Raw genomic sequence first — 25,907 nt, forward strand, 5'->3', positions numbered from 1 at the left:
TTCACCTCCTTAATATAGTTGCCTGGGCTTTAGACCCCATTTCCCGCTCTCCTTTTTATAAGCTCGCTGATGAAAAGATGGATTCTCCTAAAAAGGGATTTTTCACAACTAAAAAAAAATAATAATAATAAAATCCCACACGTGCAATGGAAAACGAAAACCATACTACTTTATACTTTAATTAAAAGACCAAGAAAAACAAATACCAAAAACAAAAATAATTAGGTTTATTATTCTTTGGGGAAAATGACCTATAATCCTTCTCATGGAAAACGTGATTCATTTCGGATACCAATTGTTTCCTGTAAAAATAAACAAAGTATTTGAAAATAAACCCATCTTAATAGACCAATCAAAATGTAAGAAATAATACAGAAGCACGAGATGTTTAACCAAACGCTTAGCTCTCGGATACCACCGTTTCTTTTTTCCTGGTAAATAGAACGTACTGGCTATAGCGATCTTTCTCTTTAAGGGAGTATATTTATTGAGAAAACGGCATGAAGAAAAACAAAAGATAGAGATCGTTATCCGTTAAAGAAACCTTCTCTTTCTGTATCCCCCCCCCGCCCAAACACCCTCTCGCTCGACTTTGTTGAAAGGACAACATTTGGCAACGGTACTAATGAGCCTGTTTCGGTAGTACGTATATCGTAGTAACCGTATATCGTAGTATCCGTATAAACACTGACAGTGTACCTATATAAGGCCAACACGTCTATAGAGAGGAGAAAAGGATGAGGATGCGAGAAAGAAAAACCGGTGTACTAGAGTCTTTTCTGCCGGGGTTGTCTATATCCGCGGAGGTTGTGCTGTTTCCAAAACCCCCTTGGGAGTTTCAACGTCCGCTAGGGTAAAGATGGATCCCCCGTACACACTGAGTTACCAACCAGACTCCCAGTATCCATCCCTCGGTAGGATGAGGAGCGAAGGAAGATGGGAAAGGGACAGAGTTTGCCAGGGTTTTAAGGGAAGGTGAGTCCACTTAACGAGATCCTAGGTGATCTTGGCGTCGCTCGGGGGTGGGGGTGTATTGAATCGTAGCTAGAGGGAAGGAAACCCCTCTCTGCAAATGATTTGGCAGCGTGGAAAACGACGAGGTATAGCGTCGCTCTCTCCGCCATGGTACCATCATTTGGGCCCCCGTATACTATAGGTACTTTTATATCGGTATAGTTTTATCTTTTCCTAAAACTAATAGCTAGGAAAGATCCCGAGACACGCGCTCTGGGTGCGGGAATTCCTTCCAAAGTTTCCCCCTGTCTTCAATAACTGCAGCTTGGCGCCACGCTACAATCAATGGATCCTGGACCAAAGATCTCGATATATTTTGACTTAGAAAGCGAATTTACTAAGGGCCTTTGCTTATTTCTTGGTAATGCTGATACTTAATTTTGAGAAAGGGTGAAACATGAGGAAAAGGGATTTGTTTTCGTTATTTTCGTGTTTGTTCGCTATTATTCTTACCATCTTTTCTTTATTTAGAACTTCAAATTAATGAGAAAATGTATACTAACACGTGTAGTTAAATTATAAATATATTTTCACGGTCTTTTCATAATCGAATTCTTATTTTTGAAAGGCAGACATAACGTCGGTTTTTTTTTTCATATTTGTTGAATAAAATGTTCCAATTTCGCCTATTTCGAGAAGTTACTTTGATAAACCTTGGAACGGAAGTGTGTTTTTTAAACAATTTGTTCTATTAAATTACGTTGTCTGCGTCATTTATATTAACGAAAGAAAAAAAATTACCCGAGGCCTATTGTCTTAAAAACTCGAGGAACCAATAGAGAAAAGGAAATTCCGGAGACCGGAAATGCGACAATTTAGCCCGCACGGCGGGTCTTTTTCTATGATCATTCTCATTTTGTGTCCTTTACCCTCTTCTTCCCACCCCCCCCCTTTTCTTTGGACTCTTCCGGAAGTCACTAGGAAAGAGTTCGCCTTTATATTTTAGTCTTCGTAGCACGCTCTTCTCAAGACACCAGGGATAGATAGACTTTTTTAAGACGGAATAAACAATGTTTGGCCTTTACTTCAGTCCGACTCATAGACGAGTATATAGTCCCTTCCTTCAACACGTAACCAAAAAATTAAATTATCTTATTGGCTCACAAAAACTACGTATTGGTGACGTTGCTGACAAGGAGGGCCAAAAATACGTAATTCCTGTTTAACTCTGTCGCTATGACTACGACCCCTCTTGCGTTGTACCATAGCCCACTCGATCACGCGCGTCACGACGCAAGCTGCTCGCGCTATAGCTATAGAGCGCGGATCGAGTGGGCTATGGTTGTACAGATAAGCGTCTTCACAGGGGTTCAAAATGGAGCCGTCTAAATGCGAGGGTCCAGGCAATTATTCGGGAATTGTTTTTAATAGCAATTAAGAAGGTTGTTAGTGAATTTGGCGCCGGTGTTTTGGATTTGGAGTACATCTGTAAAGGTGAAAAGTGTTCGCTAATTCTTTCTTAAGCCAATCATTTCTACTATCCTCATGATTTTGTAAACGAATTTGATGAAGTCAACCAAGGCTTAGTGAATGGTCAGGAGTTTTGTGAGCTTAGTGTTTGGTTAAAACCTGTTCGTGCTGTAATATCTATGAAGACTTTTACTCAATTCTAACTCACTTTTAATTTTCTTGGGTCTTCCCCGTTTTTTTATCAGTTGCAAGCCCTATGTCTTGTGTAACTTCCATTTTTAAACAATGTTATTTCAAAAATTACAATCCGAGCCCATTCCAACTTGGCAGACGAATGGGCAGACGACGGGCAGACGACGTTTACTTGACCCGGATATACATACAAAGCCATAACGAAAATAAGACCCGCCTCTTCTTTCATACCCCTCCGTCACGGGTAAGGGGGTCGTGGACTAGGACGCGCACCCGAATAACCCTGTTACCCATTCCGTCTTAAAAAAGTCTATCTATCCCTGAGACACGAAATTACGACCAAAAATAAAATATTCAATTTCTACATTTCTTTCTCCTATGTTACTTTTTTATTGGTCTATATATGATTATTTTCACCTATTAGCTTATAAATTTAATTATAGATTGATATTTGACCTCTAACGTTTACTGTAATAAATCTTGGTGTGTTTTAAACGCTTCCGCGTTATTATTTTAAGGTTATTGGGCTAAAAATGTACTTTAATATAGGTTTTTATATTAATGAAAAACAATGGAAAACTTGGAATGGTTTTTAGAAACCCGCCGACCTTCTTTTAAAAAAATCTTTTAAAGACAATGCGCCCGTTCCTTCCCCCATTAACCCCAACCCCCTCCTTTTTTAAAAAATATCCGAAATGACTCACAAAAAGCTTTTATTTCTTCGCGGACGGTTTGAGTTTAATATTATAATTTTTAATTCGGAGTTTTTTCTTGTGTATTTCGCAGAACATTTTGGAGGAATTTTCTCGATTATCATAGAGACGAATATTTAGGTAAGTTTTAATATTTTCGTTATTATATACACCTAATGTTACAAAGATAATTATTTCAACCGTTCCTTGCACGATTTAAAATTTAAAACGGTATTAATTATTTCGCACGTATTACATAGAATAATTACGATGTACCCGCGTCTGTGGTGATGCAAAATAGGCTTACCGTCTAATTTTATTAAATGGTGTAGCAAACGTTTAAAATTGCTTTAAACCGTGCAGGGAATTTAGCGAAACGTTTTAACACCTCTCCTTTGTAATTTTAATTATTAGAGCGTTTTAATTTTGAGGTTCTCAATTACGTATGCAAAGGTTTTCTCGCCTTATACTGCTATTATAAATGACGTATGACATATTTAGGGGTGTGCAATGCTAATATTCCATAGAACGCAAATATTTTAGGCTGTTTTTCATTAATTTAGAAAATAGACCGTTTTAAAATGGGAGGGGGACACAAAGACTTTATATTAGACTTCAATATTACCAATCCACCAGATTCTATAGCTGACACGAAACAAAATACAAAATTTTCGTTAACGAAATCATATTCAACGATAAATATAGCTGCAATATGAACACGGCATTGCATGGCAGTTCCCGCTGTTTTTCGTATAACAAATCATAACAATTCTTAGCCGTGTCTTCCTCCGCAGGTGTTGAAGTGTACAAACGCAATATTACGTTGCTAACGCCATATATACCACCCTTTCTATATGTATTGATTAACTTTCGGAATTAGCTTTCTATACCGCTATCCTATAGCGAGCATTGAACTTCAACTTATTGGGCCTTGTTTACCCCACCACTATAGATAAGACTATTTCAAAGTCAAAACCAGATAACATAATCTATTCTACATAACGTCAGGTTGTAAATTCTGTAACCAATAGACAGATACACATTCTCTCTCCCTCCTTTCTCTTTTAATTGGGGCTCTACTTGCTTGGTTATTGGTTGTGAGGGGTAGAAAGTGACAGCCTATTACCAAGATTGTTCTGTTATATAAGTTCCCACACGTAAATATTCGTATATTCCATGAATGATTTAAAAACCAAAAACATGATGATGGATTTTTCGCGTTTCTCCGTTAGCACCACGAAAAATTGTAATTTTCTTTCAAATACTCCCAAATGAGATTGCCTAGATTTTAATGTTTTATTTTATATTAAAGTCGATGTTTGCAGTTTAAAATTGCCTATGTTTGGAGGTGGGAGTTTGATTAGGCCATACATGGATGTTATAAATAATGCTGGGCATTTTGTCGGTACGAAAACCGTTCCAATAGCCTATTTAGATTCGGTTCCTTCATTGCCGATCCTCTTTATAGAGATAGAGAGTCCGTGATTACGTTATGGGTTTTGGCGAATTGGTAAACAGAAGATAGTGTCGTATTAGAATTTACCCAATGACATTTCTCAGTCCGTTGCCCAAAATAAATAACATGTTTTCGTATCTGATTGAGTCTCTTTTCTCCTTCGTATATTTGATTTGCGAAAACACGGAACGGCATATGTCTGCTGAAAGAAAAACCGTACGTAGCTTCTTACTAAACAGTCTAATAATAAGACTATCCTTAATCGATTATTTTACCCGAATCTATGTCCTGGTAAATGTTATGCATATCAAAATCTGGAAACTGTTCGCGCCTTTCTTCTCTCGCGCTCTTATCCGCGAGATAGAGTACCACATTACTAGGTTAAGCAAATTCTTTAGTGTAAAGCTTTCTATTAAACATTCAGTATTTAAATAACGTATTGGGAAACATATCACGTGATTATATAGTGTTTTAAGCGCGAGACACGTTCGCTGTGATTCATTTAAAATTGAGATTGACGAGTTGCAGGCTCAGGCTTAGCACGATGTAACAAAATCTTTGCAAATTTATTATCGACGTTTAATTGTATCTTCCTTTAATTTTTTCCCCCGAGAAATTCAACCGGCATCAGTCACATTCAGCAATTTTCACTATATGAAGTTAATATGTCACCGCAACAGTTGCCATTATTTCTATCGTGATGCCAGGGTTCTCTAACGATTACTTCCTTATCCTCGCTAGCTATCTCTATATTCTGCGCGTATACCGCATGCAGGTAGGACGCGTCAAAGTTCACTCAGGCAGCTAGAGAAACTGAAGTCATCCGGACACACCCACCAACCCTATACCGATATATTTCTCCAATGCCAATAACATGCAGATGCGCCACACTGTATATATACGTATTATAAGAAGAAGAAGAAGAAGAAGAAGCCGTGTGCCTTTCCTATCCTTCTAAGATATAACGGTGGGGGAGGGAGGAAGGGGGAAGAAATAGAAGGGACCGAATATCGTCTACGATTTCCCGAAAGAATTGATTTTTGCAAACTTAGAGAAAACGCGTGTGGCCCTGCTAGCAGTAGCTATATGGTAATGATATATAAGATTGTACCGTAGATATACGTGTATATAAAGATAGAAGCTTCGGCGTTAGTTATGGCATTTCCTAAGCGTCGCTAGATAGGAGTTATAAAAGACGTATATTTCGTCCACATATCCCACCCCTTCCGAGCGTTTATGCGTGTAATATTCGATGGCCTTCTCTCTCACGCGCTGCGCATCTTTCGCTTGGGAAGAAGCTTGAATTATGCATTCGATGCCCGAATATATATATATATATATCTATATATATATAGATTTTCAGCGAGTTCCGCGTTGGAAAACTTTACTACTAGATCTCGGGAGCGGCTTCTTCCTGGGTTCCTTATAAATATAATATAAGAGTTTTCTATTTTTAAGTACTCAGGGTCTCGCAATGCCTCTTCCCGCGTGTCCTTTGGGGTTAAAACCTCAGCGCGACTCGACGACGAATTTGAGAGTTGCGAAAGATGAAGGTGGTGGGTGAAAAGGACCCTCTAAAATATTTTGGGAGCACTATGTTAGCGTAACCCTTAATATATATATAAAGAAGATAATTTATACGTTATTTCAAATCTTGAATGGATACTATTTTATATTTTGGTGTTTGTTGACTTTATTATTTTAATTTTATTGATTTTTCACTACCCGAATATATATTTTTAACTTTGGTTGGTTGTTACGCGTTGTCTCGGAGGAAGATTATATTATAAGATTCGTCTCTTTTAACGAGTGAGGAGAAGTATATAGCGACTTAATTTAGGCGTTCGCTTAGAGATGGCACTGGAGAAAAGGGTCAGAGGAATTGTAGGAAGCGGGCAGGCGGGCCACTCTCGAGCGAGTAACTTCGTTATTTCGCGTTAATCATCCATACAGCGAGGCTGTTGTAATAAGTAGGGACTTGTAAGGGTCAGCGGCTAAAAGTCCCTTACTCCCTAGTGTCAATTACTCACGCCTGACTCTTCCTGTAATACGGAGCACCGTTGAGCTACAGTCATACGCGGCTATTTAGCCTTTTCTAACCTCTAGCGCTCGCTATCCGCGCGTCTTACAATAGGTATAGCACCCGCGACTATATTTGAAGAATGGCTTAAGTTAGATGGTGTCCGTCCGTCCTGAAGGGAACTTAAGATCTTCATTAACTAATCACTTCCTATTCAACGACTTCGTTTCCGGTGGGCGGCAGTGGCGTCTTTCCTTCGCGAGCTCTTTTGGTCCTATAGTTTTCCTCCTTGTCCGAGCCTTTCTTCCGATTTTCTTTAAATTAATTCATTTTCTTCCCTTTTTCGTACGCTTGTAAGATCTTTTTGTTCCGGGCGGAATTCTTCACGAGAGAGAGAGAGAGAGAGAGAGAGAGAAAGAGTATGAAGGGCTCGATTTCGAAATAATAATTAAAAAGAATGGCTTAATTTTTTTTTTCTTTTGGAAACTGAAACTGAGAAATGAATAGAATGTTGCCGTCGGTTTTCTGCATTTTTAGCTCTAAGACGACAGTTGTCTTTTGTTCTAAGCTTTTGAAAAGCTGCATGGTCGCGGTTGAATGCATTTTTTTTCTTCCAAGTTTTTAGAGGGATTTGTAATTGACCCAGTTCTTATCTCGCGTGCGCTTAGTCCCTCCTGCGGTGAGCTTAAAAATTATTTCTTGACTGAGTAATAAGTTTTTTCTAAACTACACGAGTGTGACCTAACCACTGATTACCAAAACTCTAAACAATTTCATTTATTGAGACACTGATTCGAGCAATGTTTTCTGTGAGTTGGTCTTTACCTTTACGTCTTTGACTCTTGGACTGCGGCTTGAAGCGGAACTTTCGATTCTTCTCATGATCTAAGATTCTTTAAGTATTTCTTGCCGCGGACCCTTGTCTTTGTGTCGGCGCGTTGGCGTGATTGATCGAGAAGGGAATTTATAGGCAGTGTCTAATGAGATCAGTGAACGCCGTCAGGGTCCGAAAAGAAGAGTCAAGCCAGAACCCGCGGGAAGCAACGTCTTACTGTGACTAGTATTTTATACTCCATTCACCAGAAAGGGTTCCTAGATTTGTCCAGATTCTTTCTTTTTTCTATAAGATTTCCTCTGTTCTTGGTAAAAACGTTGTCTTCTTCGCGAGGTACTTGGAACAATACAGTCAGTCTACTTCCCTCGTTTCCTTCATTGACCTTACGGACACTACCCGATAGACAATCGATGTGGTCGTAATTGAATCGGCAAGGCCAGATGGCCGAGTAATTGCTAAGGGTGGGAAGAAGAAGTTCTTATCTTTTTTTTATCTTACTTGGCCCCTCGCGCTCTTCCGGAATTGAAGGAACTAGATAGCTCGGAAATGAGAGAAAACAATGGGAATGAACGAAAAAAAAAATCACCACCCCAACCAAACCTGGTCTTGTTAGAGGACATTCCTTAGTTTTTACGACAGACTGTAAGAAAAAAAAGAAAGAAATTACTTGGCAAAACATATACCCTTGGACAAAAACAATGTCTTCTTTCGACGGGATTATTAGGAAATTAGGGCTTGAAAACGGGAGTAACGCGTGGAGAATACTTAACAAACATAAAACCTTTGTAAAGTTGCCTCTTTTTAGTAATTGAACAATAAAATTTAACGCCGGCATTGTCGGAATTAAAATTAAGTAAAACTATGGAATTTCGCTTTAAGGCAACAACATTTTATTGTAACATTCGTCTATTTTTATGGAGAAATTCCCTCGATATAATAATTTAAATCTACACTGGCTCCATTCTGAGAGACATCCCATTCCCCATACCCTCTGCAAAATCTTTTCGCTCAATGTACGCGGTATTAGTGTCAACAGAGAGAAATGGGGAAGGTGAGAAAGATAGTTGCGTTATGGGTACAAACGCGTCCAAGCTATCGTTTCGCTTTATTCCATGGATGAGACTACACTTGTCTTTTCACCGGGCCCGAACACGAGGAAAAGCGTAAATGTTGCTCCTCTTTCTGGCAACTTTTCTTCCTTTTTGGCGCCCTTTCTTCTCCTCCTATCCATTCTTGGTAAACTTTCCCCTTATTACGTTACACCGCTTCTGTTTTTTCTCTTGCCTGTTATTTTTTTCGTTCCTTCATTTTTATTCTATATGGGTCGTAAAAAAAGGCAGGCCCTTAGATCCTACCCTCAAATTTCGTAGGAGTTTGCTGGTATTCCTTCACTTTCTACGAGAAAATATCATTTGGTATCATTCCGCCTGCCTTTGGTTACGAGGCAATGTTTGAATTACTCTGGATATGGTTTTTTCTCTCAAAGGGAAGAAAAATCGGCGTCCACCGCCGAAACTAAGCGGTTTCTTTCTTCCTTCCTCGTATACTCTTTTCCATAGAAACTTCCCAGATTTGAAACGTTAAAGGCGTTTCTGTTTTTATACGACGCCCGTGTTAGCCCTAATCTAGGAAGCAATGTATCTTAAACATCCTATAAACTCTCGTGTTAAAGACTAACAAATTCAAGCCACCATCAAACTCGGTCGAAAATGCCTCGAAAATTCAGTTGCCAAACTTAAGTTTTTTTCCTTGGTCATTCCTTCAAATCATTTCATCGTCAGATAGAAACTAACTTTACTTGTATACGCGTACAATAGACTTTGTCCTTTTGTATACCGAAAAGCTATAAAAGGCGCGTGGCTTCTAAAATTGCGTTAGGCCTAGCCTAGGTGCGAAGGATGAAAGATAGTCTAAGAAAACGCTATGTTGTATACCCCATTCTCCAATGTTATTTTTCTCGAGTGTCTTCAGGCGCGAAAAATTTTCCAGGAGCCCTTCCCTTCCACGAGTTTTTGGTCTACCCTTATATTCTCAAAGCTTTTATCTTACCGTAGAGCTGTTTTTCCCGCCTTTTTTACAGTTCGTGTCAAGGATAGAATTCCTTAAGCCCATATTTACTTGCACGCGCCTTATCATTGGGTTTATAGCCAAGGCTTAGTTTAGTTCTTGTTCCAATCTCGAGTTGAGATACGAAAAAAGACGTTCCTGGCTCTTCGCCACCCAAGATAGTCATTCCGTGGATCCCATAAGCCCAAAAAACTATAACCGCCGTTCTTTTTTTTCCGACGCGTAAACTATATACCCACAACACCCTCTGTTCGTTCAGAGCTCCATTGTCCGACAAAAGAGCGCGGAGGTATAGCCATAGCTCACTATCAAGGTGTTGCCTATATCCTTAATAGAAGTTCATATAGTTATAATAGGAGGAATATAAGCCAACCCTACCTTTACTGGTCTTATAGAAGCTCTAGACCCCCTGGACTATTGATCCTGATGTTTATGGTAAAACAGAAGGGCGCATGACGCACCCTTAACGGAAACAAAGCGAGGGAAGTCCTGAGCTACGATTCTGTAGTGAAAAATTTATCTAACGTATAATTTCCGTTAACTTCGGTCGTTGTTACGACGTGATGTTTTGAAAATATGTGTCCCAAATTTAAAATCTTTAGATTATTTTTAATTTTAGTTTCTAGAAGTTCAACCAACTAAATTCAAGTAGAAATCAGTCTAAATTTTTGTCCTGAAATCTTTTCAAATTTGTATCGAATTAATGACGAAGCTCGCTAGGTTTCCATTTGTCTACCCAGAATCCCGGACCTTCGTATAAAGTTCCACTTCATCACGTATTCGAGTCTCGCGTGCTCATTATCACAAGAGCGTACTGCGGTGGCAACCGCGCTCGGTCCTCCATCCGTTTCCTTCTAACTGAACCCACGCTTCCTGAACTTCTACCAGCGCCCTTCCTTCCAACCCCCAAATAGGTCTTTCTCGATAAAGTCTCTACTTCCTTGAATCCAAGTGCACTGTAGCTACACAGCAATCGGTTTTGATCATCTTTAGAAAAAGTCACTCTCTAGATACCTTTTTTGCCAAGTGGAAGTAAGCTAAAAGAGGTTGCTTTTTTTCCGGCCCCTCGCGGTGTTTCAAAGTCATCCTACCTTTGAATGAATAAAACCCTCGTTTCGTTTCTCTGCATCAAAAACCTGATATTTGGTGTGGGATATATTCAATAATTTATTTAGTGTTGTTACACTAGTTCATCTTTGCTTGAATGGTCTTCGAAAGTTCAAATTTACAGATCTATGGCATGGTCAGATTTTTCCGTACAAGGCCTTTTGATCCTCATCACGAATTCCCATAAAATAGTCTTCGTTATTTAATGTATCATTTCTTGGCCCTTTAGGTTAGTTGGTTCATAGTATTTTTTTAACTTCTTTGGAAGAAAATAAGAAGAAACTCAACCTGGTTTGGATTTACGAGGCGCGAAAGGGTTCTTGGGTTTGCTTCCTTTTAAGGATGAGGTGATGGAAAAGGGAAGGGAGAGCGGGAAAGGAAGAAAAACATTTCTACTAAACTCGCGAATAAGATGGAGAATGAGAAAGCGAGGGTAAGAAAGTAAGTGGGTGAAAGAAGTTGATGCGTTGGAGGTTTTATGAGAGAAGATACGATTCTCCTTATTTTCAACGCCTAGAGAGCTTTATCCCATTAATAGGATTCAGGGGATCAGAGATGTAGAATAAGATAAACTTGGATGATGAGGTCTAATTTTCCACCCACGCGATTTTATTAGGGGATAATCTCTGACCTATCCTGGATTTATGATAAATTTGCCTTAGAATTTATTTCTTCCGTGGCAAACTAGCTCCTTAAAGCCATTTAACGCGGAGATAAAAGCGTTTGGTTTTTTGTTATTTCTCGTTTTCCTTTCTTTAAAAGGTTAGAGATGCTCGCCGTATGTATGTTCTCTTTAAGGAAATAAAAACTAAATAAAGAGAGTATTACATTAAAAGAAAACAGGAGAAGCTCGGGATGAAGGAGGAAAATGAGATCTTCTTCTCTCGGCAATAATTCCCCGGAGTCATATTCGGAAGAGATCCAGCTAGCTGGTTTCGTTTCTCTTTGAGGTTTTTGCCGCCGCCGCGGAAACGAGATCTAGAGGGGCTTGGCGTGGAAGTTTGCCTATAACCTTTTCCGGGTCTTTTCTCTTTCTCCAAAGGGGCTTTAAAATCTAAGTAGAAGAGCCCCCTGTTTACTCACTACTTAATGTCTTTCGTTTAGGAGCGATAAAAGTGGGAACTTATATTCGCGATTGCCTCGCCTTCTAAGAAGGCTACGTTTCTTTGCTTGCCCCCGCAAGAAAGATTGAAACGTCGTTCTTTCTTTCATCTTTTCTGTAAACTCTTTCTTTAACAAAATCAAGGGTGAACCCTCAATAGTCTCGTACAAGAAACATATTGTAAACTTTATAGAGACTTGTCTTGTCCCGCCTGTACTGTATCTTGTCTTTTATGCCTGTGTTGTTATGTTCGACCTAACCTTTCCGTATTTTAGAGAGGAAAGATGGGTCACCTTTGAATCCTCGTCAACTAATTCTTTCCTCTTGTTTGACATTAGGAACGACAAGTCAAACGTAGACCATAGTTTAGTTTACAACCTCGGTGCTTTACGCCTAGTTATTCTTCCGTCTTATTTAAAATAAAACTAACCACGTGTTGTAGCCTGTAATATTGTTGATTTAATGGATTAATTAAGCCTCTAGAAAAATTCTCCTTTTAAGTAGCCCCATTTTGCCTTTATTGAATATTTTCTTAGATAAGACCTAAAAGATAATACAAAGTGAAGATAATTTGGCTTGATTTTTGGTATATATTTAAGGAATAAGGAGTAAGGAGTAAGGAGAGAGGGGTATTTTCACGATTAAAACCATCGTGTTTGCTCAAACCCGGCCAGCTTTTTATTCCTAGTATGGGCTTAATAATCTAATTTATTTAAAGAGCAATGGTGAAGCGAGCATACAGGGCAAAAAAAAGTAAAAGAGAGCTAACCGAAAAAGCTCAAGCTTATTTACGAGTGGTGATATACGTAAAAGGGAGTAGAGTGCCATGGAGGACAGGGTTCATACTAACATGGAAAACAGGGAAAATCTTAAAAAAAAGGAATATTTTTTGGAGGGGGGGAAAAACTTTTAAAATAAAAATTTAAATATCTTTAAAAAATATTGTTATTAGTAAACATCTTGGGATCGAATTTGTTGTACAGAAAATTTAATATAATTTATATATTTTCTTGAATTATAAAAACACATTGAAATTATTACGAGACGTACAGTACATTTTAAAATCTTTACATATCATAATCAGCCTAATTATTTTCCAAGATTTCGTAGGAACCATGTAAGGGATGCTCTCTAATGCATAAAGGAGCGGGAAAAGTGGGAAGAGGATGTGTGGAGGACGAGGAGGTTGGCGGCTAATTGAAAAGCGCTCTTTCGCTTATACAAGCTCGCGCGCGCGGCAACGTTGGTCCTGGGAGAGTTCGAAAAATTAATGTAGCCTGTAATGAAAGTCGCTCTCCCGTTAGCCCTACACCCTTCTCCCCTTCTTTTTTAATGCGTGAAAGAGTTAAGCAAGAGTTTGTTAGCCCAAAACTGAGCTCGCGACCATCTCGACGCCGCGCTTCTACTCCTAAAAATTAAACATTGCTTCCTTTGTGTACTCTACTTCGCTACATTGAACTGCCTATGAGAGTTTTCTCTCCTTTTTTCTTTTACGTTTTTCTCCTTGCCTCCAAACTATCATCTAACAGGGATGAGATAGCCTAGTGCACTTTGTACTTTACACCCTCGTACGCACCACTGCTACTTCCTCGACTTAACTTTAGTTATTTTGCCGTAGTCCTCCATTAGCACTTTTGTTTCAAAATGTTCAAAAAAAATTCTCGTGTCGGCTTTCTCGCTTTGATTTTATATTGAAATTAGTCCGGTATAATCGAATCTGATTCCTTTCATTTCGGTATAAATTTTTTTTTTCAGTTTTTGCGACATGGCTTTTAATTACCTTACTGTGTATTTTGTTAATATCTTTTTAGAAACTTGAATGGAGTCTTTTTGTTCGAAATATATGCTCCTTTTAGCTATTTAAATAGCTTCGTTTTTACTATGAATCCATCATGTTTCCAAATTTAAATACATAAAAATTTATTTTGTTCGCGGTTATTTAATATTTAAATTATTGCATCCTTATATTAAAATTAATTACGAAGTTCATTTGCGAAATTATAATAGATCAATTACTCGTATTTATCGTATTTTTATCGTTCTCATTGCAATGAGCCTGAAGGTTCGCTTCTCCCTGAACGCGGATGTATTGCGGGTTAAACATTTCTACAGGCGCTCATCTTTCCCACATTTTTGATAAGGAGGTGGCCGGCTGTCCTCTCTGTGGGGAGGTCTTAGAGGACATCGAGCATGTAGTGCTGTTTTGTCCGGCCCTGGCACAAGCAAGAGCCCCGTACCTGAGGTTTGGGCCCATTACCCTGGCGGATAGCCTATCTCTCGGGGATAGGCCGAATATGGAAGTCATAACTATCACAAAAAGTATTTTAGCCAATTGGGCGAAATTGCGCCTTCTCTGCCCCATGCCCTATTAAAGGATTGAATCATATGTCGATCAGCTGTCATTGTACATAATTGTAAATAGTTTTCTTGTTGACTTTGTAACGTGTAAATATTAATTTAGTGTTTTTTTATTGTACGACATTTAATGCTTTGTTTTAGTTTTTTTTTTATTTTCGGACCTGTGAACCCACGTTAGAGGGTTCCTCCCTGTTCCAAAAGGGATTTGTAATCAAAAGGGTCAATAAACCATCCATTCATTCATTCATTCATTCATTCATTCATTCATTCGTAGGAAATACATTAGATTCAAACCGCCTATATGGTAGCTTCCCCTCTTGAAGTTTCTAAACTAAATGGTTGTAGGAGTAAGACATTGACGTATGATTCAAGTATATCGCGGCAACAATTATTGATAACTCTAATGTCAAAATTATATTACTTCTTATACAGTACAAATCGCGAACCCCGAAACCCCTTTTACGTCCGCGGAAAGAAAAATATCAAAGTATAATAGGAGGCTAAGCTTTTCCCAATCATTCACCACCATCTTTTCTACGTCTTCCTTTGTACTCTCCCATTTCCCGCCTTTAAGGCCTCCCCCTTCCCGGACCCTGAGGAAGAGAAGACGATAGGAAAGAAAGAAAGGAGCTGGGTAAGATTGTGGGCTGAGGGTCCTTAACCACCCGTTTGACATTCCTTGTTGAAAAATAGGGAGACCAGCCTCCGAGAAACGGATTGGAGTAATCGGTAGAGAGAGAAAGAATGGCAAAAAGAGCCGAGTTGTGAGAGAGAGGAAAAAGAGTAAGGAGCGAGGTTAGGCCTAGAAGAAGCGATCATAAATTTAGTTTCCCGTTGACGTTATAGACGCTTTTCTCTTTGGCCGATTTTCTTTACTCTCGCTTCTTCCTCTTCGCTTTATTTCCTTATATTTTTAGTTGTTTCTGGCCCCCTTTTTGTTTCCTATTTTCGACCGTCTGTTGTTCTTGAAACGGCTATTTGATTTGTAGCCTAAACGTCTACGACTTGAGCCCGGGCAATATCAAAACGTTGGCCTACAAGAGGTTTAGATTCAACTTCTATATATATAAGAATATATTGAGAATATCGACTCAAACTCCCCTTGCCCCTTTTAAAGATTGTCTTCCGTTTTTCTTTTCACCCAACGCACGTAGCCACCAGTATGACAGATTTATATGCGCGCGAAACATAGTTGATCACGTGATCTCGTATCATTTTTTGACTCTTGGCTTTAGGGGTTTGAGACACCCAAAATATATAATTCCTTCTAATTATAAAATTAAATGAAGAAATTTCCTTTATCAGAATCTTTGAATGTATGGTTGTTTTAAAACCAAAATGAGCCACTTCCAGCTCCTCAAAATTTATTTTTATTAGGCCTTTTAGAATAGTTTTATTAATAGATGAATCCTTTTGAATTTTCGTTTAAAGGAGGCACTTTCTTAAAGAGAATAATTTCATTAATTTTTCTTTTTACTCGAGACTCGATAATTGGTCAATAAGAAATTTCTTGGGGGTTTCTTTCGGCTCCATCATCGTGCGGTTGAAGTCTTTTTCTATATGGGGCCCTGAATTGAATTCCCCCCCTTCCTTTTTTTCCTTCCTCCCAAATTTTTGGCTAAAAGATTCATTTATACGCCAAACCGATTCTGAAAAGGCGAACTTTCCATTTAAAAAGTGAAATAAAAAAGACCTCGAAATCATTAATTTAAACAAGCATTTCTCGGTTCAGTTCTAGATTGAACCGGCCCGGGGAAAAAGAGAGCTAGGCAATAAGGAATAAAAGGAGAAGATGGGGGAGGGGGCGCTTTAAAAAGAGTCGAAAGGGAGATTCGGGATAGAGAGAGAGAGAGAAAAAGTCTAATTTTTCCCGTCGGCTCTGGTTGCTCGATCCCCTTTCCTTTTTTTTCCTTTCCTTTTCCAGGAAAGAGAAACTCTCTAAGCGGCCTTTTCATTCCGTTTAGGCCCGCGGAAGCGTACGACTTTCTCTCTCGGAGCTTTGTTGTTCTCTTCTACTCTCTACAGATTTAATTTAGGCCATGAAATTGCGCAGAAAAAAGGGGGCATAGGGAATTTTCTCCGCTTGGACAAAAGTTTCATATCTCGACGGGTGGTCGATTGTCTCTCTCGCTCTCCTTTCCTTTTCTTATTCTCGCTCGAGTTCGGCAACCGGCAAAGCCTTTCCTTCGTTCCTTAAGCAATCTTTCTAAGGAAATTGTTCAAATCTCAGCGGGAAACCTAGAGCCGTGGACCAAAGAGCCCCCTAGCAAAAATAACCCAAGGAAAGTGTCTTCCTATTGAATTTTTCTGCTTTATTTATTTTTTTCTTCATTCTTGGTCATATTTTTGGGGGGAGCATTAAAGATGGAAAACGAACGCAGTTTCCTTCGTTTATTTTATTATAACCTAAAACTCGGTTAGATAGCGTAGTTCTTAATTCAAAATATTTGATGATTCAATTCCATTCGTTCAACGCCATCCACATATTTGAAAAAGTAATCCACCTTATCTTATTTACGATTTATTTTTATAAGGATTATGGGTGTGTAGAACGAAACACATTGATCTCTTATTCATCTATACTAGGATTTGGGCCCAAAACCATGGCTGAACAAAGTCTACTTTATTGCTAGTAAATAACCGTAGCTTTAGCTAAATCCGCTTATAAACTTGTCAGATAGCAGCTCCTCTCTGCCCTTCTACCTTAGTTAGTTTTTTCTCTTCCTTCATCTCCTCGCTACCGATTCCAACCAATTCTTCTGGGATTTTCAAAATAAAATTAGTGGACTGGTTGGTTTTCCCATTGCGAATTACAACGGAAAAACGCCTCTAGTTCCACTGGGCTTTGTTTATTGCGGTATAGCGCTTTTTCACTGCATGCTGTACTGGCGTTACTCACTCTCCCATCTCGATTTCTTCTTATTATAACAAAGGTTTCTTCGGGAGCGAATTTCTTTCTCCTTATTTCCCTTTTGAGGCTTTAAGCATCAAGGCGTCGCCATCGAGAATAGTTCGTCTCAATTCCTCGTTTCTTCGTATAGAAGCAATGAAACCGGTTAATTCGCAAGTAGAGTCTTGACCGGGTGACGTCATTAAGCGTATTTCATCCGCCCGCCTTCCCTTGTATTAGCTCAGAGAAGGTTTGCCTTGCATGTTCTGTATAGTTCGAGATGTATGTGGTATGGATCGGAATCCATCGCGATGAATGAGACGAACCGAAACGAAAAAGGGGGGGGGGGCTAGGATGGACGGAGAGAAAAGAATTGTAGCGACATGAATTTATAATATTTTTCCCATGAATATTGAGCTACTTTACTATCCTGTTGTGCCAGCGTTGATAATAACTTTAGGGTCACCTTTATATATCGTATAAAAATGACACCTATTCTGGTGCGAAACTACAGGTACAATTTTTACAGCCAATATATCTATCTAAAGTTTTAGTTTGTATTCATGGGAGGGTTATTGTTAGGAACACTGTAGGAAGAGGAATGGTAAGATGAGACTGTTCGACATACCCCCGCCAAGATCTAAATGGCTCTGTCCTCTTACTCTCGCGTTTTCTTTCTTTGGTCGCGGCATCGATCATCCAGGGGCAGCCTCGATTAAATCCGGGGCATTAGTTGGCCCGCTCTGCTGCCTTCTTCCACCTTATTTTTCGTCAAACAAGCTGTATAGCGCACCCCCAACTTACCCCCGAGCCTATATACTATAAGACGATAGTTTTTCCTCTATTATTTCGGCGCGGGGAACACTCTTTCGGATCATATTTGGAATCATTGTCTTACTACAGTAATATTTCGCGCTAGGGATAACCCTAGGCTATTTATCTCTAATACCGTGATGGTCCTTTTCTCTTTCTCATCTTTTTTTTTCTATTCTTTTTGCGGAACCAAGGCCTAACCCTTATATAAGAATGAAGGAGGACTTACAATAATCCTCGAGTAGTTGTCACGCCATGATTTACGCTTGACCACTTCGACCTATAGATTCTATATTTATAACTATGTAAGCCTAATCCTTTATTTCCCGCAAATATAAGCTTCCCTATTTGCTTCCCTATTCCTTTTATTTATTGTTGGTCAAAAGTTGTTCACGTAAGCGTATGAAATTGTAGTACTCGCGAATTTCTAAATTATATTACAAGCCCGTAAAGTTTTTCAAAAGAGCACCCAATTTATCTCGAAGTATGCATGATTTCATATAAAATTGGAAAACTTATAAATTGGCTATAAATATATATATATATATTTTTCTTGGTGATAAATTGACAACCCATATACTCATATTTGGTATAATTTTGTTTCCGCTATTAATTTTTTCTTTCAATTCTCTTTTCCACTTCCGAGTTAAAAATGTAAATTACTAAAAGTAATGAACATTTTTCTATTACCGAAATTTGCTTCCATTCCAAGGGAGCTAGCTAGTCAGGAAGGGTTACCTATCTTCCCTTTTTGCACTAGAATTCTCTTCTAAACGGTCATCATCATTTGCATCAACTCTCTTTTATCCTTTAGCGTATGGCGCGGAAATTGACCCTATTTCTAACACCTTCCTTTTTAAAGGAGTATCGAACCGATCGTCCTTTTTAGGCTTCTATTATGCGAAAGGCCTTTTTTTTATTTTATTAAAAATTGTCAAAGCTCCTTACAGTACTTGGGGGCGTTTAAAAATGATTGGTTATTTGCTCGTAAAAATATGAAAGCCAAAGTTCTATAGTATCTATTATAGATTAATGGAAAATTGGTGTCATTTATCGTACGCTAGTAAAATTAAAAGCCCGAGTTTGAATTATTTAGACAGAAACAAACTAATGGAATTTAGCATAAATTTTCTACTTCCTCTTTAAGGACACGTTTAAAGTTGTACATAAATATCTAAGTTTCTACGATTCTGCTATCCAGGTATCATTAATTTTAATGAGGTGTAATTCTAACTTAAACCGTTGCATTTATTAAAAGAATTTTATTACTATCGCGATTTCACCTTAAATCCGATCTTCTTTCTTATGAATACTTATTTTAGAAGAAAAAAAAACTAGTTCATTTTCCTTCAGGCGGAAAAAAGGGTTAAATGAAAGCCCTGAATTATTAAGCTAGCTGTATCAGATACAATCTAATCAAAATTCCTCCAATTAAGGTTCATTTCCCAAAGCTCCCAAAAGAACTTTCATATTTTATGAGTAAAAGATTGACAAAACTAACCTTTTTTATAAATATATTTTCTTTTTAGGGTCTTAAGGAGCGCATCCTAGTCTTGCCTGTTGTGTTTGGGTTCGTCTTGGTGCGGCCCTTCTTAGGGAGGAGTGTGACAAGCTATCCTGAAGTGAATTTGCCGTAAGTAAAAACCTTATTTCTTCGCCGTCATCCATTTTGACATATCGCGCGCGTTTTTTTTATAAGAACCAAGTAACGCCCTCCCTGTTATAAGTCGAGATATTCCTTATGAAAATAGAAGGTCTTAAAAAGTTATTTTTTTTATTCATCCAAAGACTCGCTTCTTAACCATACAATGAGTTAATTCAAGTCAACCGCGAATACGGATTCAACTGAGTGTTTCAATATTTTCCCCTTTGATTGAATGACAACGCGTTTATCCCCGAATCAAACGTTACGTATATCAGTTAAATATTCATGAGTAGCTTGAAGAAACTCTTTTTTTTTTCTTCTCCGTACTAGCTTATAAGTCTGTTATTCGTGTCATCCAACCATTTTTTTATAGTTTACAACTCCGAAATTGGGTTCTGGATAGGAGGGAAAGGATAGACAGGGTTTTGGGGTAATTCCCATATTTCTTCCATCCATGGAAAAACCGTGAATTAAGAATAAATGCGGGAAAGGGTTGATAAAGTGTCGGAAAAATACCGTGTTAAACCTTTGGTAGCATTAATGCGGAACTTATGAACGCGTGTATGTACTTTATAAGGGGACATCAACCCTGAGAATAACTAGGATAAGCTTCTTTTCTCTTTTACATATTGGACCTTCAAAAGATAGACTCTAGAATTTGAACTTAACTTCGAAATGTATGTATTGGACTATACATTTTTACTTGTAAGCGCAGAAACAGGTCTCTCGCGTCTTTGTGTATACGTAGGGTCTGCCTTAAGGTTTTGTTCAGCACTGCCGAATTTTTCCCGCCTTTGAACTATACGCGCTTTATCCCCTACCAGGCACCAACCATGGTTGGCGGTTTTGAATTTTTCATGAGCTTGTTATATTGAGCGATCACTTCTTATGACCATCCTCTTTTCCTACCTCGTAATACGTCACTTGCCCAGGAAAAAGAAGAAATTCCATTTTTTTGTCATGCCATGCCATAGTCCGCGTCCGCTATGATCTAGTGTTGGACTTCCAGAATTTACAGCTTTTTTTTTCACCCGCCACGTCCGTTGCAGTATAAATTTTTGGCAAATAGTCTCTTAAAGACCTTTTTGGAAGGGGAGAATATACTCTCTATTCCGGTGTAGCTAGACTTTATCAGAAATATACAGTTGAAAAGAGAAGCGGTGCATCTGCCTTTGGACGATATATTTTAAAATGAAATAACATCATTTTGAAATAGACATGGCATCGTTTAAAAATTCAAATGCCGGGATTCCTGTATCTACCACTGTCCTAGGTACTTTACTTTCTTACTCACATTCTGTTTTGTCTATTTGCCTTTGCTACGACAACGGTTTTTGAACCCTAGCTACGCTTTTCTTCCACCGGGGCTATCTTAAGTCTAGTTTGAATTTAAAATTGCCTCCGAGTATGTTTGGAATATAAGAATCGGAAGGAAACTCGGGATTGGTGGTGGTTCTTTTTTCCCATCGTATGGGATGTTGGTAAAGCTGACGTTCGAAAATCCAGCTCCTTATTTACGTCTATTTTTCTCCCGAAATATTTTCTCTGTTTTAGTTTCCGTTTGTATATAAATATTGAATTCCAAGCACGGGGAAAAGATGTATAAAAGGTATAAAAAGCTAACCTGAAATGTTGAATCCATATATAGTTTGGTTGGTACATTTTGCTTACGATCCGGCTATACTGGCTTCTTTATACTTCCGAACTTTTAAGGAATCTTATTTTATTCTGTTTTTATTATTCATCTGACGTCGACTTTATATCAGGGCATATACGTAAAACACTTTCCTTTTTGACCTTTACGAAGTGCATTATCGATATACTTCTTGATATAAAATACTACTTCCAGTCGTTTTCGGTCCATTTTGAAGCAGACATTCAAAGAACCATCGATGTTTTCAAGTTTTGGTGTAGTCCAAACCGAAAATATTTCACTTTTTGAAACTTAAACCTCCTTAAATATAGAGATCAATCGTAGTTTTTGCGTTTTACATGTTTGCGTAATCCACACAGTAATATAATGAAAATTTTTAATTATTTATCGAAACTCTTTCTTAGTTAAGGGGGAATTATTCTATTCGAAAATTTAAATTTAATTAAAATTCTTTTCCCAAAATTCTCATTGTGATTTGGGTTAAAATGGAAATTTGTAAAGTCTTAATTTTTAAATATAATTTATGCATGAATTAAATCTCTTTTTGGATTTGAAGTAAATAAGGCGCGACCTCGAAAAACACAAAAATTTCAACGTAAGGTGGAGTTAGTAATAAAAGGAACTTGAAGTTAACGAATTCCCAGTTTGAAGTGAAGCCAGCCCGGGCGCTACTTGAAAATTCCTTTTTCCAAGGAAGATTTTTCTCTTTCGCTCTCAAATTAAATGAAAGTCTCTAGAGATTGAAATAGCAAGGGATTGACGCAGTTTCCCGCGAAGCCATCCTCTAAAGTCTCTTACAAACCTTACGGATTAAAAAAGATTGGGTGTAAGGGGGGGAAGGGTTTCCAAAGGAAGGAACGGGTTAGAGTTTTAGTACTTTATCACGGTTAGCACGCCCGCCAAGCTACTCTTATATCGAAGATAATTTTTCTTGGATTGAAATGAAAATTTATTACAGTCCTGCCAATCTTTCTTCTTCCTCTTTCTTTTGAAAAGCGAGTTTTGCTTTAAAATGAGAGCGAAAGTTCGTGTTACTAAACGACAAGAGACGTTAATTTTTTGTACCTCTCGCTACCTATTGGATTCAATATTAGTTTAAATTTAAACTCTCGATCTCGTCCCGCTTTCGAAAATCCATTAAAATCCAGGCATCGCACATTCAGTGAATTTTCTTTTCGAGCGATACCTAGGGGCCCTAAAATTTTTAAGCATTTACACAATTTTGCACTTAACTCTATTGACTCTTAATAAGTATGCAAATATTTAGAATATAGCTATTTTAAAACGTTTCATTTTAACAAGGGACATTACACAAAATCACTAATTGATCACCTTCAATTCAGTTTATATCTTATTTCATCGTCAAACGGTTATCCCAATATTTGACATTCAAATCTTACGCCTAAAATTATCTTAAAGCTGTAAAAAAATTACGGGATAGAGTTTATAACGTATAACAATAATTATGAAACTCAATTAAATTCTTTGTTAGTGTCATATTTATTGTTATTAAGGTATTTATGGTACGGTTATAGAAAATGGTCTATAACAACCAGTACGATGCGATTGAAATCAAGGTAGAATCCTCGCAGTTAAATCTTTTATTTCTAAAAGATTCCTGAGTTCGATGTTCGTATATAGAAGATACGAGAGAGCGAGAAAAAATACACATTGAAACTTCAGTGCTGTAAGAAAAGAAAAAAAAAAACCCTAGAAAGAAATTCTTTATCTTTGGAGTCCAGATGAGGTTGATAAGAAGGTTTATAAAAGGGTGGAGGTGTGAAGCCCTATCGAAAAAGAGAAAGAAAAACGTTCAGCTTTTCATTCTTCTTCCTCTTCTTCTCCTTCTTTTTTCACTTCGTACTTCTTCCGAATCTTTCTAGTCTTCCAAACACTGAAAGTGAAGTGAACGCGTTTCTGCTCAAGAACTTATCTTTTTTTTCTCTCTCTCTCTCTCTCTCGTGCAGTTTCAACTATCCGCATTTGGTTTAGTTTTTCCTTTTTCAATACTATATGTATCTTAGATTGAACGTATTTGTATATATATCTTTTCTTATTTTTCAACCTGATATTGGTCCTATTTTTTGCTCTATTGTATTTGGAGCTTCCGAAATCCCTCTAGGAAATAAAATAGTTTTGGGGGGGGGGGAAATAAATATACAGTAGAAAAGATTCAATTTGTGACTTTGTCAACGTCCAAGCCTAGTATAAAGCGTGATGGGTAATATTTTGTCATAAAAAACACTTTGGGTTGGCCGCCATCTTGGATGGATGTCTATCTGTACAGTCGTAACTACTTACGTCAAAAAAATTTCAGGATCCAAATCAGTTCAGTAAAAATTGGAATAAATAAATGAAAAAATATAAAAAAAAAGTTTAAAATCTTTTCAATAATTGCAGTCATAAATTTATAAAATAAAATTTGGTGTCGAGATAAGGGATGGTTTATTTTTTGATGGAAGCTAATTAAGTAAAAGAAAAGAGACGAGTAAAAAAATTCAGCTGGTTTTTCGCTTTTATCGACCCAGGTTTCCAGTTGCACCAAATTCCCAATTACTTTTTTCCTTCTTTTTTATTTTTCAGTTTGATTGGGTTGTTAAAAAAATCGCTTCTGTATTTTTTGATGATTATTTGGGTTTTCACCAAAGATAGCCAATGAATTTGGGTCAAACATAGGCTTTTGGGTACTGTACGTTTTGTAACGGTACAGCCCGACCTTAACACGTACAGTTCGTTAGCCTTGGAAATAAAATAGAAGGATCTAAGGGAATTAGCGTTGCGTGAAAACCTTATTTACATAGAGAGGATAGCTAGTCCCAAAGAGGGTTAGTGATGGAAGTATATTATCCGTTCATTGTAAGGTAATGAAATGAATTAGGGGAATAAGGGATAAACGGTTAAAAGGGAATCTTGGAAACTGATCCTCTTGAGCCTTTAACCTTATTACATCGGTTTTACGCGGATGGTGTGTATACAGTTGGGATGGGAATGAGGAGCGAAAGAGACAGTCCGTGAAGAAATCCGATTGCCATTTAGAGAAATTAGGCTGCCAACTCCCTTAGGACAATCTTTTTGCGGGAATCCGCTGCTTGACGGCTGAAACTGGTTTGATGTCTTCCAATGCGGTTTTTTTTTTTCTTCTTCTTCTATCCTCCCTCCTCTCTTTTTCTTCCTATTCATCCCGCTCTTGGACTTCTCCGCCGCGATTCTCTTCATCGTAAATACGGTTTTTTAATTAGTTGAGTTGCCTTTTTCCAACCGACAACCACTGAGTCTTTTAGTCGCTCTGCTCTGTATCTTTTCCAGCTCTCATTTACTACTTTGGATGGGATGGAAGGATCAACGGTTCGAGCATTTGAAAGGAAATCGCGAAAGGGATATAACTTCGCGCGTTTTGGCTTTTCCACCTCCCCCTGAGATAAAATCAGAGTCGGTTAATTGATTAAGAGCGATTTTTTTTCCAAAGCATTATCAGTAACATTTCAAAAACAGTCCACGCGTGTGATTTTGTTTTGAACCGAATTTTTAACAGTTTAATTGAAAAATTAGGGCCAATGGGACACTTCTTTTTTGAATTTATCGCTTGCGTTCAAAAGAAGCGTTAAAAGAGAAAAATAAAATTCGAAACATTGGAGGAATAAATATGTCTTTCTTTAAATTTGGTTTTGGGGTCAGTTTGCAATACGCGTGACAATAATAAGAGGTTTAGGCTAGCGAGAAGAGTCAATTTAGCTCGGGCCACTTAGCCAACATACCGCGAATTCTTCCGATAAAGAAGGGGACGACTTTTCGTCTTTTTAAAGTCTCTCTCCGTTTCTCCATCCTCCTTTTATCCTTTTTCCGCTTCTCTTGGCCCAGTTTTACCCTCCGACTAGTCTTTTTATTCGCTATCCTTCCTTCTTGCTCGGTGTCAGTCCCTCTCCGGGGACTCTTCGTCCGGCCAGTTGCTTAGCAACCCTCGGACAGCGACGACTGACAAAGACTCTCTAGACTGTCCGCCCTCGAACAATAGACGGTGAGACCAAAAGACTCGAGACACGGAGCGAGAGAGAGAGAAAAGTTTGCGGATCGAAAAGAGGAAAGGCGTAAAACGTTTCTGAACAATTCCCGCCTCTTTGTTACCATTTAACCTTCTGTATTCTTAATTTCAACGTTGTTTGAGGCAAAGGTTTAAGTCGGAAGTCGAGCATTGAAATGTTTAATTAATTAGGTCGATAATTAACAACTACTCGGTTAATAATTCATGTACAACGTTTTTCGGTTAAACTCTTCTAATTTGCCATTGAATTTGATATGATCTTTAACCTCGTATTCGCGTATCGAAAACTCAATTTAAAACGAGGGGAAATATTCAATTCGTTGCAGTTGAAACTATTTTAATATCTTTTCGTTTCTCCGGAAATATATATTTCGGTGAAAATGGTGGTTGTATTCCGCCTCTATCTATTCCTTCTTCTACTTTCTACCCATTTTCTAAAACTGACAATTCCAGATGCTATTTTTCTTGCGGCGCTAGTTCAATTCCGCGGATGAAGGAACGAGTGTTAGGGATGAAGGCTGGCAGGGGACGGGGACGCGGGGAGGATGGGGAAGATATTCCTTACCTTGTTCGTCTCGAATGTTTTTCATATATTTTGATCCGCGAGCGAAAA

At 38.1% G+C, this 25,907-nt stretch overlaps 1 protein-coding gene across 4 annotated transcripts in view; it reads left to right on the plus strand.

Annotated features, from left to right (window-relative positions):
• LOC149661988 (irregular chiasm C-roughest protein-like) overlaps positions 1-25,907 on the plus strand; it is a 189,720-nt gene that overhangs the window by 96,678 nt on the left and 67,135 nt on the right. For 3 of the 4 annotated variants that reach the window (XM_089843579.1, XM_089843575.1, XM_089843580.1), the window contains exons 4-5: positions 3,403-3,449; positions 19,486-19,589. The gene's annotated coding sequence lies outside the window, so the exon portion shown is untranslated. The remainder of the gene's footprint in view (positions 1-3,402; positions 3,450-19,485; positions 19,590-25,907) is intronic. The other variant, XM_089843576.1, reaches the window with a different exon arrangement.

This window comes from Phalangium opilio, unplaced genomic scaffold, assembly GCF_054372755.1.
Source record: "Phalangium opilio isolate 3A_F unplaced genomic scaffold, DU_Popi_V2 ptg000070l_1, whole genome shotgun sequence".
In the NCBI taxonomy this organism is placed as follows: Eukaryota; Metazoa; Arthropoda; class Arachnida; order Opiliones; family Phalangiidae; genus Phalangium; species Phalangium opilio.